At 36.5% G+C, this 19,835-nt stretch overlaps 2 protein-coding genes across 3 annotated transcripts in view; one reads left to right on the top strand and one right to left on the bottom strand.

The window, feature by feature from the left end:
- LOC131429446 (fibroblast growth factor receptor 4-like) overlaps positions 1-14,213 on the bottom strand; it is a 121,170-nt gene extending 106,957 nt beyond the window's left edge. The window contains exon 1 of the mRNA XM_058593575.1: positions 13,964-14,213. The gene's annotated coding sequence lies outside the window, so the exon portion shown is untranslated. The remainder of the gene's footprint in view (positions 1-13,963) is intronic.
- Positions 1-19,835, top strand: part of LOC131429444 (acetylcholinesterase) — a 265,785-nt gene that overhangs the window by 105,282 nt on the left and 140,668 nt on the right. The window lies entirely within an intron of this gene.

Below are 19,835 nucleotides of genomic sequence, written 5' to 3'. Positions count from 1 at the left end.
AATGCTCGATAATGAATTATCCAAACGAATTTTTATCGTGAGGGTTTAGTGATTCGAGATGTTCAAAAAATGTCAATGACTACAGAGAACGAGACTCGGTACGAGTAACCACAAAACAAACGCGTGAAGCAAAAATCAATTTATGCAAGATAAATTTTGCTTTCCTACTTCGTCAGGCCCAAGTTCAACTGGCAAAGAGTGTAATATATGTGTGAGTACTAACACTACTCAGCAAGGTTTACAAGAGGTAGAAATAAGAAATCCCCCCGCGACCTTGGATGCGCTCTTTCAAAGTAACGTCGAGATCACACACCTAGAAAAAATCGTGTAAATTTACGTCTTCTGTGACCGACATATTCGAACGTCATAACTAACTCATGTATACAACGGATAAGTGCCTTTTTGAAGTGCTGAAACGTGTAAATTCACACTCCTGCTTGAAAAGGAATTTGAATCATTCTTGCAACGTTCAGTTATTTTACGAATTACATTCTTATGAATTGAGTCATATGCGGATTTCTGTCAGCTGTAAATTTCATAATTTTTTGCTGTGCTGATTTGAAGAAGGCAAAAATCGTGATTGGCTAAAAGCCACCGCACTATACCGGGACGACCGGGACGGGACCATCCGGGACTATCCGGGACGTTTTTTATTCCTCATCGGTGATGACTGAGCTGCCGGCGTGTGCATGTATTGGAATCCCGGATCCGGTATAGAATCCATTTGGTTGCTACCGATATTCCTCGCCGAGTTTTTCCCGGCGCCGACTGTGTGAAAAACTCGGCGAGGAATATCGGCGGCTGCCAAATGGATTTTATCCCTGATCCGGAATTGCCATACATGCACAAGCCGGTAGCTCAGTCATCACCGATGAGGAATAAAAAACGTCCCGGATAGTCCCGGATGGTCCCGTCCCGGTCATCCCGAAATAGTGCGAATAGCGTTTAAAAGTTGTTTGACGTTGGCTTCCCTGAAGTGTGCTGATTCACCAGTTTGAGTGTACTTCTTTTAACTTGGATTTGGCAGTTTAGAGGCAGGAGTAGATGGGGTAAAACGCATCCCCTAAGAAAATGTAGCTATATCTTAACTATATAAAATAACACGGAAGAGTTTCATGCATGACTATCTTCCGTAATCAATGTTTTTCAAAATTACGTACAAATAAAGCTTGCTTTATTTAGAATTGGAACAAACTTTTGCTCATATTGTGGCGCTCCTGGTGGACGGATTTGAAAGTTCTTGGCGCCCACGTGTCGGGAATTTTGTCAGCTTCACGTATGATTTCTGACATTCCACAAATCGACTGTACTTTGTAAACAATCAACATGGAAGCCGAAAGACGGGAAAAAATTGCGCACAGTTATTTGGAAAATCCATTGTGGTCTGCATCTAGGCTACTAAACAGCTGAAATTGCCCAGAAATACCGTATGGCGCGTTATCAAACGGTATTAGGAAACATTAACGACGATTCGGAAGCCTCAAGCCAATCGTCGAAGTGGAACTGTCGACCGGAAACTGCGTGGTAAGATTTTGAAGACGATTAAGAGGAATCCTAATTTGTCGGACCGTGATTTGGACAGAAAATTCGGTTCTGCCCATAGTACCGTGAGAAGAACTCGACTCCGGGAAGGAATCAAGTCGTATCGAGCTAGCAAACAGCCAAATCGGACCATAAAACAGAATAGTGTGGTCAAAATTAGCACTCGGAAACTATATGACCAGGTGCTGACCAAGTTTAAAGGGTGTCTTCTGATGGACGATGAAACATATGTCAAGGCTGACTTCGGGAAAATCTCAGGTCAAAAATTTTATTTGGCAACGGCTCGGGGGGATGTTCCAGCCAAATTTAAATTTGTTTTTCCCGACATATTTGCAAGAAAATTTATGATTTGGCAGGGCATTTGCAGCTGTGGCAAAGAAACGAAAGTTTTCGTTACAAATAAGACAATGACATCGGAAGTATACCAAAAAGAGTGTCTCCAAAAAGAAATTTTGTCGTTCATTCGATCCCACGACCATCCCGTAATGTTTTGGCCAGATTTGGCAAGCTGTCATTACAGCAAAGTCGTTCAAGAATGGTATGCAGAGAAAGGGGTCCAGTTTGTTCCGAAAAACCTTAACCCACCCAACTGCCCCCAGTTCCTCCCTATTGAGAAATACTAGGCAATCATTAAGAAGAGACTCAAGGCAAAGGGAAAAGTTGTCAAAGACATCAATCAGATGACGACCTGGTGGAATAAGATAGCTAAAACGATGGACGAAGAAGGTGTGCGCCGCCTAATGAGCCGTGTTACAGGAAAAAATCGAGAATTCCTTCGAAACCGTGATGAATAATTTTATCCGTATTTTTTCTTAAAAGTATGAAGAAAACGCTACATTTGTATAAAAAAAGATCTTCAATGCAATAATAAATAACTGAAATACAGGCAATTGTCTTTGTTCCAATTCTATCTGAAGCAAGCTTTACTCGCTGAATGCATTGAAAAATACATGAAATATCTTAATTGTCTATTGAAATATATGCGGGGCATGACGCCCGATCATGGAAAACATTAAAAATATACTTTTTAAATTACGCGAAGTGACCATTATCTGAACATAGAGGCAGGATGATCTTAAACAACGGGTGAATATCCATCAAAACAACGGATCAAAGCTCATGACAACCACGGGGCAATTTGCATCCTCATAAAGCTTCTTCTTCTTATTTGAAGAAAGCTTTAGACTTGACGAAATATTTACCAGGTGGAAGATTGTTCACGATTATTCATTAAATTGATAGCTTATGGATAATTTTTGCAAGCGAAATCTTGAGCATTTTGCCTCAAACAATTCGGGTCGTTCTGTCCCCAAAAATATGAGACTATATATTTGACGAATTTTCTATAAAAATGCAAATACATCGTATGTATTAGAACTAATTTTAGAAACCCGAATGATTGGCAATGAAGTTCAATGGTTACACAATTAAAATCGTCTTCCTCACCCTAGAAAATTACCATGGAACGAATATCAAAAATTACTTATAACAGAGACATAATCGGTTTTTTTAAATTTTTCCAGATATGATTGAAACATCGCTATTGATTGAAATTTTATGGTAATCTGTTGTTAAGGCGGACCTTCAGTTTCATTAAAATTTAAGTGAAAAAAATTGGTGAGAAAAGCAAAAGGTGCATTATGCCTCGGGGGTACGTTTTACCCTATCTTCTCCTACAGCTTGCTGTCGTAGACTTCTAAAGTCGTTTACGAGAATGTTCCAAAGCAACCGTGAATATTAAGTGCTTTCGAAAAATAATATTCAACACCTGAGTCACCTGGCGAAGACATGGAAAGAGGAGAATAACATCACGACAATTAAATGGCATACACAAACTCCAAATGTATAGGGAATTATGAAGACTCAACACACGGGAAACCAATGCACGATTTAGTACATTAGTTTTCATGTAGCAGGCAATCAAAAGTTCCACAATGACTGAAAACATCCACTTTCCTGCTGCTTAGAAGTACACGCGGAACTTCAGAGAACTTTTTTTGTTTCGATTATAGAGGTTTTAACCTTAAGGTCATTCGCCTCTTCGGGCCAGAAAAAATGTCTGACTCTATGTGCGGGGGGTTGGGGATCGAACCCAGGTGGGCTGCGTAAAAGGCATCGACTTACCCATCACACTATACCTATACCCCGTTTTGAGAACTTGAAAGAAAAGAACAAGTTCTGCGTGAACTTTCACGCTATTCAAGAATACACGAGCTGAATAATGTATTCTAGAAGCTGCTGCTAGTAATTCATTCGATTGCATCGCGTGAACCTTCAAGTATGAATAATTACTTAAAAACCGGTCACTTACTATGACATTCATGAGCTTAGTTGAGCGTCGTGTTGTGAGTTTTTTGATGCAAAAAATTAAAAACATCAATTTCTAAAGAAAAGAGTTTTCATAAAATAAGGGAGAAATCAGTTCATTCAGCTTAGAATTGCAATTCAAGAAAAGTCGAAACCTTAGTCTAAAATTCTTCCGTTTTTCTGAAAACTGCCTGAGAAAAATTATTTTAGTTTCAGCTTACTTTCACTAACACACTTGATTAGCAACAGGATTTCTCTTGCAGAAATTATTGCGAAATAAAGATTTACGTACCTTCTATAAGTAATCCCGCAAAATAGGAACCTTTAATTTAACACCCGAAAGGCAATGGATGTGGAAGGTTGTCGTAAAACTATTTATTTTTCCGGAAACTACTTTTTAACAGAAAATATTTAGTGTTGTTTATTTTGTGTAGCGCGATCTAATACAAATGCATTGGAGCAGTGTAGCAAATTTTTTTATTAGGGAATTAAAATCTACATTCATAAAGTTTAAGCAATTTTCCATCAAACATTGATGAAAATTTGATCAAAACTGATATTGCATCCAAAATGTCAGGCTTAACATACGTTTGAGAATGAATTATTACTAAAAAAGATTGTATTAAACTCAATCGTCCAAGCCACTTTGATAAACTGGTCGCACTGTATATATAAACAAATAGATCTATGAAAGACGTACCAAAATAAAATTACGTGATACACAAATTACCAACACAAGTAAACTTAACGTAACGTGAGACTGACATCTAAACCTCCTGCTAACTGACATCTGTCTATCACATGGAAGCGCATTAACAAAGTCATTCCACGGGTCGAAATAATTGCAGGTTTATTAGATATTTAAGTTGTCCGGTTTAACCCCGTGTCTGTCAAAAATTGCAGAGCTGTGCAATCATACAATTCAATACTAATATGTGATTAGGGCATATCGGATTGATTTAATATTTGGCACCTTACTCTTTGCATAACTTTCAAGTTAAAGCCACAAACTTTCGATTTGGTTTGGAAACATTCATCAAATTCGGTAATGGCTCCGTAATAATCAAATGAGAAAGTAAACAAAGCTCCTGAGTTGTGTTTTAATAGAAGAATTGTTGATTTGGCGGCACAATTTTACCAAATAAGAGAAAGTTTCGAGTTCAAACCCTGTTTTTGGGTATTTTTTGCAAATTTTCTGCTATTTCATCAACAACAAAAACTATGATTGCGAACAAAGTCGAAGCAAATATAAGTTGTTTAAAAAGTATCATTCCCAAATCATCGTATTTCCGAAGTTCGGAAAATCTTTGGCTGCACTAACTAAGTTTTTTTTTCAATGCTAACCCTAAGGTTAGAAAATGTCATAATATGAAATTTTTCAAATTTTACATTGCGGTCATACTGCCCATTAGAGTGGGACAAGGTTATATGGGAAAAAGATTAAAAGGTTTATTTCCTCGCTCGACCAAACTTTTTGTTTTCCTTTTGGGTCCCATAAACACCATGCAAAATTTTAGCTCGATCGGAAAAACTATATTTTTGCGCCCGAGGTTTAAAGTTTGTATAGGATTTAATATGCAGAAATTCACTTTTTACAAAAAAAAAATCGGCTGGAGATCAACCTATGAGCTCTAAAAATCAGTGCATGTGTCGTTTTTGTAATGTATTTAATGAGGAAGAAAACTTTAGAAGACCGCAAAAACAATCCGACGTTTGTAAAGGGTGATTTTTTAAGAGCTTGAGAACTTTTTTAAACAATAAAACGCATAAAATTTGCAAAATCTCATCGGTTCTTTATTTTAAACGTTAGATTGGTACATGACATTTACTTTTTGAAGATAATTTCATTTAAATGTTGACCGCGGCTGCGTCTTAGGTGGTCCATTCGGAAAGTCCAATTTTGGGCAACTTTTTCGAGCATTTCGGCCGGAATAGCCCGAATTTCTTCGGAAATGTTGTCTTCCAAAGCTGGAATAGTTACTGGCTTATTTCTGTAGACTTTAGACTTGACGTAGCCCCACAAAAAATAGTCTAAAGGCGTCAAATCGCATGATCTTGGTGGCCAACTTACCGGTCCATTTCTTGAGATGAATTGTTCTCCGAAGTTTTCCCTTAAAAATGGCCATAGAATCGCGAGCTGTGTGGCATGTAGCGCCATCTTGTTGAAACCACATGTCTACCAAGTTCAGTTCTTCCATTTTTGGCAACAAAAAGTTTGTTAGCATCGAACGATAGCGATCGCCATTCACTGTAACGTTGCGTCCAACAGCATCTTTGAAAAAATACGGTCCAATGATTCCACCAGCGTACAAACCACACCAAACAGTGCATTTTTCGGGATGCATGGGCAGTTCTTGAACGGCTTCTGGTTGCTCTTCACTCCAAATGCGGCAATTTTGCTTATTTACGTAGCCATTCAACCAGAAATGAGCCTCATCGCTGAACAAAATTTGTCGATAAAAAAGCGGATTTTCCGAATGGACCACCTAAGACGCAGCCGCGGTCAACATTTAAATGAAATTATCTTCAAAAAGTAAATGTCATGTACCAATCTAACGTTTAAAATAAAGAACCGATGAGATTTTGCAAATTTTATGCGTTTTATTGTTTAAAAAAGTTCTCAAGCTCTTAAAAAATCACCCTTTAGAAAAAAATATTAAAGGAAAACCGGCACAAGGCCCAAACAATGGCTCATTTCTTAATATATCTAGCACCACTGCTGCTAGTGACAGTAATATGATGTGACTTCCTTTCAATGTGCTATAACGGTTGATCTGAGTTGTTTGAATTCTTCACGATAGTTAGTCAGCTGAGTATGAAAATTTTTTTTAAGTGACAAACCTTACTGTGAAAACACCAAAAAGTCATGTGAATTATGCATGCATAGAATAGTACCGTCTATATCTTCAAAACTATAAGACATAGAGAGTTTATGTCTTCGTAAAAGTTATTGGATTTAAGTTTATCTAAAATATTGTATAAGATTCCAAAAACCTTTTTCTTCAAGTTAAAAAGTTAGTCTTTCTTGTGTCTTTACAGTTTTGGAACATGGTTTGTCACTTTAAAAAAATCTTCATAATAAGCTGGGAAACCTTTGTGAAGACATCAAACAACTCAAATTAACCGTTATAGCATGATAAAAGAAAACAAAATCATATTACCACCACTAGCAGCAGTGGTGCTAGATATATTAAGGAATAAGCCATTGTGTGGATCTTGTGTCGGTTTTACTTTAATAACTTGTTCTACAAATGTCGGATTGTTTTGCCGTCTTCGAAGTTTTTCTTCCTTGATAAATTTCCTATGAAAATAATAAATGTACTGATTTTTAATGTTCATAGGTTGATCTCCAGCAGATTTTTTTTTGTTAAAGGTGAATTTCTGCATACTAAATCCCATACAAACTTTAAACTTAGGGCGCGAAAATATAGTTTTTCCTATCGAGCTAAAATTTTGCATGGTGCTTACGGGCCCCAAAAGGAACAAGAAAAGTTTTGTGGAGCTGATATCAATATTTTGTCCCACCCTACTGCCCATACTCGCATATCAGTCCCATATACATTTTTGCCAATATTGAGTTAGCTAGAGAAATGAAATCTATTCTCAATATACTCTCAGAAATTGCAATAAAAATTGAGGGTTTGTTCAGTAAAATGTGAAAAAAATATCAACTCATGTCTGCCCCATATGCAAAGTACCCGCATGTCAGTCCTATTCAGTGCAAATTTCAATCATTTCACTTGTTGCAATATCGGAATAGCAAAGGTGTATTACCGATATTTCAAGTAATAATACTATGATTTAGCATCCGGAAGCATATTAAATAAAAAAAATCGTAAACAAAGTTTTTTTCTCGACATGCCGATTTTCCATATGGGATTGATATGCAAGTATGGGTAGTAACATATATGTCAAGTAAAGAAACGTACGAACAACCCGAGTTTATTGAGAAAACTATGAGCAAAAAACTACGTTAAAAACTTATTAACCTTAAACTTAAACGACTGTTTAGGAATTTTCAAACATAACCTCTTTTACGAAACCAATTGCCACAGCCTCATAGACAACACACGAGCAAAGTGTGGAATAATCTCAAGTATTGAACAATAAAAACTAGATTGCAGTGCTCGATTTGTTTGATCAGTTTGAATCCTAAAGTTGATCTACTTCTGCACCTTTTAATCCGAAAACCAACAACCACAAATACACACGATTATTTTGTTAATTTTGATGTCACCACACATTCAAATTAGTGCGTTCGGCAAGGGTCTTTCCGATTTTTGTTTGAACTGAAGCGAAACTTGAAATTGAAATTGCGTCATAAGTGATATAACGTTTTGCGTCACGAATGGAAATACGTCAACGATAAAATACGTGTGTAAATGTGCGCCGCATTATGCAAATATCATTCCGAATCATACCATTATATGATCGGATGACTCAGGAATCGCAACGCACACTTATCAGAAGATAGTGTCAAGTTTGACAACTGACAAATATTGTGCGAAAGGTGATTCAATAGACAATGATCGATCAATTACTGTCAATTGAAGAAGTCATGCCATTCCATTAGGGTTAATGTTCTTCCATGTTGATGATAAACTGTCGATGATCGGTACTTCTACTAAAGCAGATGTCGTATAGTATAGTATAGTATAGTATACAATTACTGAAAAAAGTAAATAGGAAATTTTCTAAAAGATGATCGTGTGAACAATCATCTCACATATTGGTTCTGTGATTAACGTTAAGTTTGAAAAAATGATTAAATAGATTTTGTTATTAGTCACACGGAGCGACCGAAATTGGTTCTGCGCCTAATTCGTATTACTGTTTTTGAATTAGTTGATTTTAACAACAGAATTTTCAAAATAACTAAAAAATTAGTTAGAATTGAGAATTTACTTTGCTGAAAAAAACTCTTATTTTTAGAGAATGTGTTTAGTTGGCGAATATCTTGGTAACAAACCAGCAATATTTCAATCCAACACGAAATTCTCATTGACAACTAATTTTGTTATTAAAATCAGAAAATTTGTTTCTATTTATCTATCACCATCATTACTGAAGGACAGCACAAAGAAAACAAAAATGGAATTGGTCTTATTAACTAGTTTATTAGCCAAAAACTCATGTGAAGTGTCAAATCAAAACAATCCATTATAAGGCTAAAAAGGACAGTCTTGTTGAAACTGCTTGCAAATTGTTTAGATGTTTTTCGAATGTGTTACGATATATCCATATATAAATTTCTAAACCGATATGTAAAAATGACGTAAACTCTTAGTGGAGTCTTAGTAGTCATTACGGTGTTAACGTTTTTTCGGTGACAGAGCGTCATATAGCTGCAAATTGCAGAAACCAATTCAACTATTCATGTTGGTTGAAAACAACGTTTTATTTTTCTAATTCAACTAAAAAATTAGTTGAATGGAAATGGAGTGTGCCTTAGCTAAGAAATGACAGCACGTTTAATTGGTGAATTCAACTAAAAAAATAGCCATTTCAACAAATATTTTATAATTATTGAGCGAATTAGAATTAAAAAATCTAAATTAGCAAAAGTAAGATTTTTTTAGTAGTCTCCAAAAATAACTAACTAAAATCAGAAAATCAACTATTTTTTCTTAAAAATGCTGATTGCGGTCTTTTCGTGCAGAATTTTAACCAAAGGCCTATTTCGTCTTTAATAAACAAGTTATAACTACTAGAATCGAGTGGTACAACATATTTTCCGTTGAAGTAGAACGTACGGATGGAAACTAAAGTTTAGTCGTCGTGCTCGAAAATCAATCATTTCAATCATAAGTGACCTTTTCCACCCACACTTATTTATGAATCTTCTACAAAATAATTCGAAACTTTACCATGGACGAAGATTAAATCTGACCTTTCAGTTGAAGTCGAATTTACTTCATGTAGTTAGTGGCATAGTTTCTAAAAATAAAGCATCATTTTACCATTTAAATTCATGAGCAACTGTACAACTAGATTCATCCATTTGACGTTACAAGCTGATGTGTATCGTTCTACGAACACGCGAATGACTTTCTATTGTCAACAATAAACTCGCTCTTATGCTTTATATTACCATATCGCCAATAAAGTATTAAGTTTGCAATAAATGGTGAGACTATATGAATTTCTTTGAAATTTTTGGTAGCAGTAATTTTCAACACCTTACTGTTCTTTACTATTAGAAAAACTTGTTGTTTGTAGGATGTACACTAATCATCCTGAAGTAGCGAAACCGAACGTCGGATCCGGAAGAAATTCAATAGCAACCTATAACACCATAAGACCTTTAATTTGAGCCTAAAATTAGTGAAAATCGGTTCTGCCGTTTCTGAGAAAATCAAAACCTACAAATTGAAACTGTTTTAGGCCAAATTTAGATAAATTTTTCCTTATTTTCGATCGTCGTTCCAAAAGATAGTTTACAATGTTGAATAAACTTCACCCTGTAGCTCCGGAACCGGAATTCGGATCCCCACAAAATTCAATAGCAATCTATGGGCCTTTCATTCCAGCCTAAGTTTCTGGAAATCGTTTCTGTCATCTCTGAGAAAATCAAGTGAGTTCTGTTTTGTAATTTTTATCACTATATTCGGAACTAAAAACCGGTATAGCTAAGGTTGGTTCGTGTAACCAGTAACTAACATAACCTACAAATTGAAATAGTTTCGAGTCAAATTTGGAAAAAATACCTCTTTTCTGTCGTTGCTCTAAATGACCCCGTTGATCAAGGTCTAGCGTTTGTTTACCCAAAACCCGGAGCTCAAAAACAATCATTAATGTTCATCTATGGGATCTAAACCTCATCCCTGCGACACATATAGGCCTTTGTTTTCATTTCATCAAGCTAAATCAAATGAATTATAAAACTCGAATCTGATTTTTTTTTCGAAGATTGAGCGAATTTTATTCTGATTGCCTTTTTCTATAGAAATGTAAAAGAATTGCTGAAAAAATCGACTTCTGATCGCAGCTCCGAAGGCCCATAGTGTTATATAGAATTCTTCTCAGCTCGACGAGATCGGAAAACGTCTGTATGTGCACCTTTTTAAAAATTTTCTCTTCGAACAATTTTCCCGGAGATGGCTGAACTGACTTAGGCATGTTTAAAGGAGGCCCGTACCCAGGATTTCGTTTCGGGAGGGGTCGGTTGACTTTCCGAATTCCTGATACACTGAAATAAAAGTGGCAAAAACATCGGAGTGGAGCTCACATCGATTTCTGAGATATTGCTTAGTCTATTTCACGAACTTATATTCAAATAAAAGGTGTTATTATCCCGTATGACATTTAATTTCCTAACTTAAATTTCCATTCGCCATTAGAAGTAACGACTCAACAAAACAGAAAAAATCCTCTCCACTTGGTTCAAATTTGTTTCAATTTCAAGGTATTGTATGTTGTTTTTTCTACAAACTTGGTTTTACTGACCTTCGGTTCCGGAAGTAGCGGCCAAAAACTCCTAAACAGAATGCATGAGCCCAAATTGTAACTCCGTATTCAAGAATACTGCGTACTTGTGAAATATAATGTTTCTTGAGACCACAATCCACAAGACTTCTGCTGATGCGATAGTATTTGATTGGTGGATAGATTTTGAGAGGTGGAACTCCGATTCGTGAAGAACGGAAAGAATCTTCTAAATTTGTACGTCATATTAGTTGAAGACCATACAAGCTAACTTTGGCTATACTGGTTTCGGTTCCTGGTTCCGGAAGTAGTGGTCTAAAATTCCAAAACGAAGCTCACATCGATGTCTCAGAGATGGTTTGAGGTTTGGAAACAGATAATAGTTCGAGGGAGCAAAATCAGGTGAACAAGGTGGTTCATCAATCGCTCCATTACTAAAAGTCAATACTTGCGATCTGTTTTGAAGTAGTATACCATGACAATCCCAGAAAACCGATATCATGATCTTTTCGACTAATTGAGACTCCTTTGAGGCACTCATGCCGTTTCGAAGCGCTCGTTTTAACTTAAGTCCATTGTCGGGCAATCATTCTGTTCTCTGACGTATAATAATGGATCCAGCCAAACATGTGCTCGAAGTGTGCTTGCGTTTGTCTGTCCAGGGCTAAATAAGTGTGTGGATATCGTTTTCATCTGCAGAATATTATTCAACTATGACACGCTCGATCACTTTCTCTTTCCGGTCATCCAATACAATTTTATATATTATTATTGTCGTTTTTTGACCCGGTTTCAATCTCCATTTGATGTAGTTTTAACACTGTCTGCGGCAATGGAGTTTTGATCACGAAACTCTTACAACTACTGTATCACGGTGTAATCTGCCCCATAATATTCTTCAAACTACAAACTTCAAACTACGTACAATTTTCTCATAGATAACTGACCCGATTTCAACAAACATAGGTTCATTTGAAAGCTACTATTGAGTTGTGAAAGTTCGAAGATCAAATAGCTGTCACTTTCGGTTCCGAAGATAAAATGGTATAAATTACGTAATCGATAAAATGATTTTTTTAATCCGCACTTTTTTGAAAAAAAATAATCAATGACTTAAGTGGTTTGAAATCAGCCAAAATTCTTGTCTGAAATTATCCTTGCGAAAAGAAAAATTGTTTGAGACAACAACCTCTAGGTGGATTAAGATGTTTTAATATTTATAACAAAAAGGTAAAAAAGCATCACATCTATTAATTTTACTATTAGATACATTGGCTGGCTGGCACTATAAACTAGAGATGGGCAATTCGTTCGCGAACGGTTCAGAAGAACTAGTTCTTTTGAAAGAATGAACGATCTATAGTTCTTTTTTCGAGAACAGTAGTTCCTCAGTTCAAAGTCGAGGGAGCAATTTTATCATCTTTTTTTTGTTTTTTAAGCTCGTTCAACCTTTTTTCAAAAACGGTACTAATAAGAAAGTTTCGTCACGAAACCTCGGTTCTATTTCGAGGGACCTTTTTTTCCTCGCTTAAGCTTACAAAAGTGAGTTCTCGTTCAGTCTTTGAACAATAAACCAACTATGAAAAGAACGAACGAACGGCTCTGGAGAACTAGTTCTTTCAACAGAACTCTGCATCACTGAACGGTTCTTTAAAATGAACTGTTTTGCCCATCTCTACTATAAACCGGTGTATCTATGTCTATGTATAATTTAGCTCTTAGGCTTCACATTACATAAAGGCTTGGATTAGCAACATAACAAATGTTAATTCTTTTTCACTACTAGAATAACACGTTGTCAAACATTAACAGCCTAAAATCTTACCGGCATCGCATCGCAACACCTGTTTTCTCGCGTGTTTATCCAATGCTGTAAAACTACTGTCAAACGACAATGCAAGTTGTACACTGACGTTTGATTGACATTTTATAAATGGGCTCTTATTGATCCCGAGTAAATATAGCGGCGCGAATTTCTATCGATGATTCATTGCGTAGTTGGAGCAATTTTATCACCACTAAGCACCTTTAGAGAATCCGACATATTAGAACAAACTTTGTGGTTATTTTAGTGCACAAATCCAATTATGAGATGACAGTTACAAGATTTGTATACCGTTGAAATTACCATAATTGAACTGCGATGAAATTTTTTCATATAGAAAATTTCATCAACTACCATTATTTAAAGCTTCTTCATTCAACTCTAAACCTATCAACTCCAAACTATCATATTTAAGAAATGCTTTACAACAAATATTGATTCGAGACTGGTTTCGAACTAGCGAAACGTAATCTGATTTCCCATTGTAGTAGAAGATAGGACTTTCGTCACCTCTTCTGTTATCTTTAGGATAAGTTACCACACGTCTAGCCACTGAATTCCATAATCATCACCCAACATTGAACTCAAGCTACCTTTCAAAACAGTCGGATGAATCACTACCAACACAAAACACCGGCTTCTATTAGTTCATCGTGTCCGCACTCACTTTTCATTTATGAATAGCAACAACGGCAGGTCGTATGAGAGAATGATTCTGATTCATCAAAAGATGTCCTCTAATGTAACGAAAGTGAGCTCATTTGAAACTTCTGCGAGTCCCCCTGGAATTCACGGAAAGCGCACAGTTTGAGGAAATATATTTTCCTTCCTCCGGCACTGTCATTTTGTCTCGGTTTGGCTCACCTCTGCACCGAACAGCTGCCACGGCTATATCCCCGTGTTGAGTTTCGATCGGTTCTTCCCGGAATTTTAAGGTGTACAGCACAATTTGATTATCCTTACACAGTGCACCCACCCGGTTTCTGTCGTCGGATACGGCTACGCGATGCGATACGGAAAACAAACAAGGAAACCGGCGCGCACACAAGCTATCACATGGAACTTTGAGTGACAAACGTCTGTTCGCACACAACGCTCGCATAGAACTAACCTTCTCTTTGGTGGTCACCGTTTGCAACGCCGAAACGACGCGCACCAGGCCAGGCAGGCGAAACCGGGTGTACAGCGGGAAAAACGACAGTAAACAAAATACTAGGAAATTGCTGTGATGATGATTCGGGGGTGATGAGCCCATTTCAGGCGCAACCAGATATGACTTCCCTGCCATTCCATTTCGTACTAGCTGTGAAATCGTTACTTGGTCTACATTCGATGCATCTCAAACTAAAATATAGATCATATGGAACTTGACAGTCAAACTTATTTCAATTCGATGAAAATTAATACAACGGTGGCCTGTACCAGTGTAGGGCAGAAAAATTTGCTTTAATTACACCCAAATAGAAGCAAATATAGCCGGTGCCATGCTACAACAGTGCAGTGCTAAAAACAAAAACGTCCATGTTGTGAGAATGAGGCTATCACCCTTTGCTAAAGCAGAAAGCTTCCACACAAACATTACCAGCACCAAACTGTCGCACACGATCACACGATGCTTTCAAGTTGGAATTATTATTCGTCGCCAGCATAGACAGGAAGTTGGATTTGCAGAAAATTGCAAAATTTAACTGTAAAGTATTGGACAATCGTTACTGTAAATTGGCTAACCAATTGTTCAAAGAACATGTACTCAAGAATGCTCAATACTGAACTTCATACTTCAGGTAACGAGATGGAGAAACACTAACGACTGCTGCAAGTTGCACTACTGGCAACTAGTGATGGGCAGAACCGTTCATTTAAAAAACCGTTCAGCCACTGTAGCACTTCTCCTATGTAGTGACTGAATGCCAAACAGGTCACAACTTGACAGGACCATTGTAAGGATTAATGTAGTGATGGGCAAAACCGTTCATTTTGAAAGAACCATTCTGAACTTAACAGTTAAATCAAAAGAACTAGTTCTTTCGTTCTTTCGCTAGTTCTTTTGATTTAACTGTTTAGTTCTGAACGGTTCTTTCAAAATGAACGGTTTTGCCCATCACTACATTAATCCTTACAATGGTCCTGTCAAGTTGTGACCTGTTTGGCATTCAGTCACTACATAGGAGAAGTGCTACAGTGGCTGAACGGTTTTTTTAAATGAACGGTTCTGCCCATCACTACTGGCAACACGGCATAGCATGTGAAACCCAGCACGCCGGCTAAATGAATGAAGTTTAACTTTAAATTCTATTAAATTATTTTAGATGAACATCTGAAGCATTCAAGAACTTAACATGCTTTCCATGTGAATGTCGCACAGTTTTACTGATAATTTCGAATAACTTTTATCAGATATTTATTATTAAAATTTTATTTTGAACGGTTTCAGAAAATACGTTGATTTTTCGCGAGAATTTCTAAGGGTGAAAAAACCAATAAGTTCGCAACACATGTTCTTAGAGTGTGTGAATATGAACCTACACAAAAAAAATTGTTGTCGTCAATTAATCCGATTGGTTACAGTGCAATTCACCTAAAGTTATTATGATGCCTTCATTGCAAAATAATTGTCAACAGTCAACATTATCCTGCTTATCAGTTACTTGCGTCGAAGTGTTTAATATTTTGAAATTAGTGACATTGGCAAATGAATAAAACGTACTTACTTATAAGGGTACGTAAGCGTTAAGTGACAAACGAAATTTATTTGGTTTTTTGTCATAGTAAGGTCAAAAGTTCAAAAGATCGTTCCAGATTAATGGCATTTCGCTTGAACCAAAACCCAACCCAATTATGACTCGAACTGATGTCAAATGTATGGATTTGACAGCAGTTAGGGTGGGAACTAGGTTAGTTTTGGTTTCAAGCCAAAGCGACATAAGAATATCTTAGATATGTACATATTATATATCCTTTATTTCGACCCGGTTTCAACATAATTATTGTCGTTCGCCGGATATCTTAGATTTTTTTCACGACTTTGAAACTTTCTCTCAATGTAAAAACGTGCTTAATTCATCTAACAGTGAGATGATACCTTACTTTTTATCAATCTGCAAGTGTTTTTGCATGAATTTTTTCCGGTGTTTTAGTTCTCATGACCAGAGCTAATAAAAGTCATTTTCATTGACTCAAAAAAGACGAAAATGACGAGGAATTAATGCCACTCTCAGCTTCGCTTGCAACGACATCCATGCCAGTCAATGACATAAGAGGAACAGTAGTTTCAAAATTGTGTTTTTTCTTTCATTTGCCCTTTCAATCATTTACAGTTTTCAGTGAAATTCCCATAATATGCAGTGTCGACATTCAACCGAAGCTGTGAGAATCGAAAATGACAGAAAATTGTTTCACAATAACTATCACCTGTTGGTGCTCGAATTTGTAGTAGTTTTGGTTTTCAAAGAGGTTCTGGGATGTAATCACTTCGATTTGTCATGTTTTAGTCACTTTTTATAGTCAAGCGTCACAGATTTTCAATACATCGATGAAAGAATGAGAATTGAAATTCTGCTGATGCTCCCTGAAGACGTTAGTTTGGTTTCGTATTGTCATAGAGGAAAGAATGACGTTGGCAATTAAACTCTCTCTTTTTTCAATGGGAAACGAAAATCTCTCTTCGTTTGTTCTGGTGTCGGTAATTTACGAATGAGACAGTAAAATATTGAAATTGAGGCTGTTGGATTGGTTTATTTCATTGAGAATGCGTGACAATTTAAAGCTCTCCTCATGACATTATTTTAATGACCGTCGTTTTAAGCGGCAGTTTGAGATTTCAATCACTCATTACCCTGTAATGTCGAATTTGCATATCGGATCAAATTTGAATCGAATTTGAGTCCAACTTTGAAGCTTTTTGGGATTATCATCTCCTATATCGGTTTGAATTTAAAAAATTCATCACCGTGTAATTCCAGAATCGGAAGTCGGAATCGAATATAACTCACCAATTTTGTATGGAACCATAAGTCCTTTAATTTGGATTTCTGTTTTTTTTTATATTCGATTTGGCCTTTTCGTACATCAAAGTAGCGCCCAGGAAATATTCTTTAATGCAAATTACTCTTAATCTAAGAAGTAACAAATCCTTTTGAAGAATGGTGATTCTTTTGACATATCTCAAGTATTTAGCAAATTATTTTCAATTTACTTGAGTATGAACGAATGCAGATGGTAAAACCTTACAAATTTTGTTTAAATTTACTATTCACGTATTGTTATCGTATGGTATAAATCTGTTCTATATACTCGAAAATCTCAGATGAGATTTGAAATTATAAGTTCCCATACAGATTTTATTTAGGTGATAAAACAAAAGCAAATAGACGAATAAAGTTTATTTCGATCATAATTGATCAAATAATGTTATATATGTTATAAATGTTCTTTAAATCCATCAAATTATCTATGAGTGAAGCAGTCATCCACTAAACACATACATATAAAAGTAGTTTTGTGGAAAAAATGACTTGGTTGCTTTTTCAGAAGGCCGTAAGAGCAAGTGACAGTTTCTCTCTGTTTACTTTCTCTTCTATTAATTATCAGACGGTTTCCACGTTTATAACTCATTACAAAAAATGATACCCGAAACTTTCGACTTTCAAACAGAATTGTGAAACCCGCGAAAATGTTTATAAGCATATCACAATAATCGAAAGAAAAAGTAAACAAAGAGAAACTGTCACTTGCTCTCACGGCCTTCTGAAAAATCAACCTGCAACAATGTTTTAAAGAGGATGCTTGAAAGCAATATTGAGAGTGTATGTATTGTTTTATTCTCTTTTTCACTTGATTGATGTCTGGCTTCCTGACGACATGCTCAGCCTATTGGCACATTGTCGCAAAGCTGGTTTACCGGTAGCGACACCTGCCAATGAAAAATGGAACCAAGAAAAAGAGGATTCTTTCGGAAATTTTCATATCAGCAGTAGTGATTTGCAACATTTTTATCGTTTATTCAATAGTACAAATAGATATCAGCAATAAAAGTACACTCGGAGTAGAAGAAAATAGATTTCAAAGTGATTACTACCACTTTTTTAGTGTAAACTACGATTAAACATGGACAATCTTCAGATATGTGAGAAATTGGGTAACGTTAGGTTTTTTCGGATCAACATTTTATTGAACAAAAACCAGTGTAATGTTGATTTCTCGAGTACTAGAATGTATAGCTATCGAGTACTTTGTTATTTCCAGGCTTTCTTTGTTATTTCCAGGCATTTGAAAAATGGTATCAAACCAAGTTTAATGCTTTATTCTGAATGAACGGAAGATTTCGCACAATAAACTAAGATCAACGTTACCACCTCAGAGTAAAAACTTTTTCTTCAACTTTAACTACGATTTTTCAAATGAATTTACCCGTTTTCATGAGAAATTGTTGAAAAGGTGGAGTAATTAGAGATTTTCCTACCGATTTGACAGCTCTTGCTGAAAGTATCATCTCTAAACAAGCAGCGCCTCTACATTTCAGTTTTGCGACAAAATGCCAATCGCAATCGTCCAACTTTGGCTGTACGTCCACGTTCCGTTTTCCGTCCGTATTCCGCAGCTCCTTTTTTTCGAAAACACTAAAATTCTCTACGAACACAGTTCAAGTCTCCTGTCCATAGGGAACAACTGATCTAATGAGCATTTTGTACATGTTTATTTCGTGCAGTGGCGTACTTTACCCGATCGAAGGGATATACCGAGTCCAATGTACGCACCTTTTCTTGCTAAAATACGTCTCTGTATTTCTCTGCAGGCATGATAGTAGTGAACAGTGAGCCCAAATACACGAACTCCTCAACCAACTCGATATCGTAAAATTTGATCTATATTCATGGTTAGAATTATAGTGTTTCTTCTTTATTTTTTTTTTCCTCGCATGTATTTTATTTTCCAGTGTCAGTCCTATGAATGTTTCCATCATCTTTTCAAATTCACAGCATCAACATCGTCTGTGAAACCAAAAAGCTTTACAGACTTTCGAAATCTTCGATCCACTCAATTCTCGAATCACATCTTCCACAGAAACATTAAACAAGAGACACGAAAGTCCATTACCTTATTGTAGTCCTCTTCGAGACTCGAAGGGACTCGAGAGACATTCAGATACTACCTGAGAGGTTCACATTCGCATAAAATTTCTTTGAGAGATTTACGAGTTACAACTTTTTGAACGCATAGCGGTTATGATCTTCCTGGTGGCACTTTTTCCTACGAAAAAAAAAACAAGTTCTGTCAGTTCCACGCTCGTCTGTAACGTTTCTCGCCGTTTTCACTAGGATTTGCAGTATTCTCGCCTCAACTTTTAACAATCGCCGTGAGACCAGTCATATCTTCGGCTTGATGCCCTAATACAGTCGGCGCAGTGTTACTCATGAATGATCATATATCCCTGCAGCCATCTTCAGGGGTCGTTGCGCTAAGCTGCTCTTTCGTAGTTGGCTGATGGACGTATTTCCCGGCAGCAATTACTAATCTACGATTTGGATTTCTGTTTGTTGGTCAGGTGATTTTCAGGTGGCATTGTGGATATCCTTGTGGGACAAGGTACTTCGGACTATCATTCTACAGAAGGCAGTGAAGAACGTTGGTAATGCTGTAATCGAAGAAACGGCCTTGGGTTAGACTTCCGATATTACAAATAATAATTTTAAAAAACAAGCACCTTTTTATGCATAGAGTCCTCTGAAGTTATTTG

The sequence above is a fragment of the Malaya genurostris genome, chromosome 2, assembly GCF_030247185.1.
Source record: "Malaya genurostris strain Urasoe2022 chromosome 2, Malgen_1.1, whole genome shotgun sequence".
Lineage (NCBI taxonomy): Eukaryota > Metazoa > Arthropoda > Insecta > Diptera > Culicidae > Malaya > Malaya genurostris.
The sequence above is the reverse complement of the archived record's forward strand: the minus strand, read 5'-3'. Positions and strand labels throughout refer to the sequence as shown.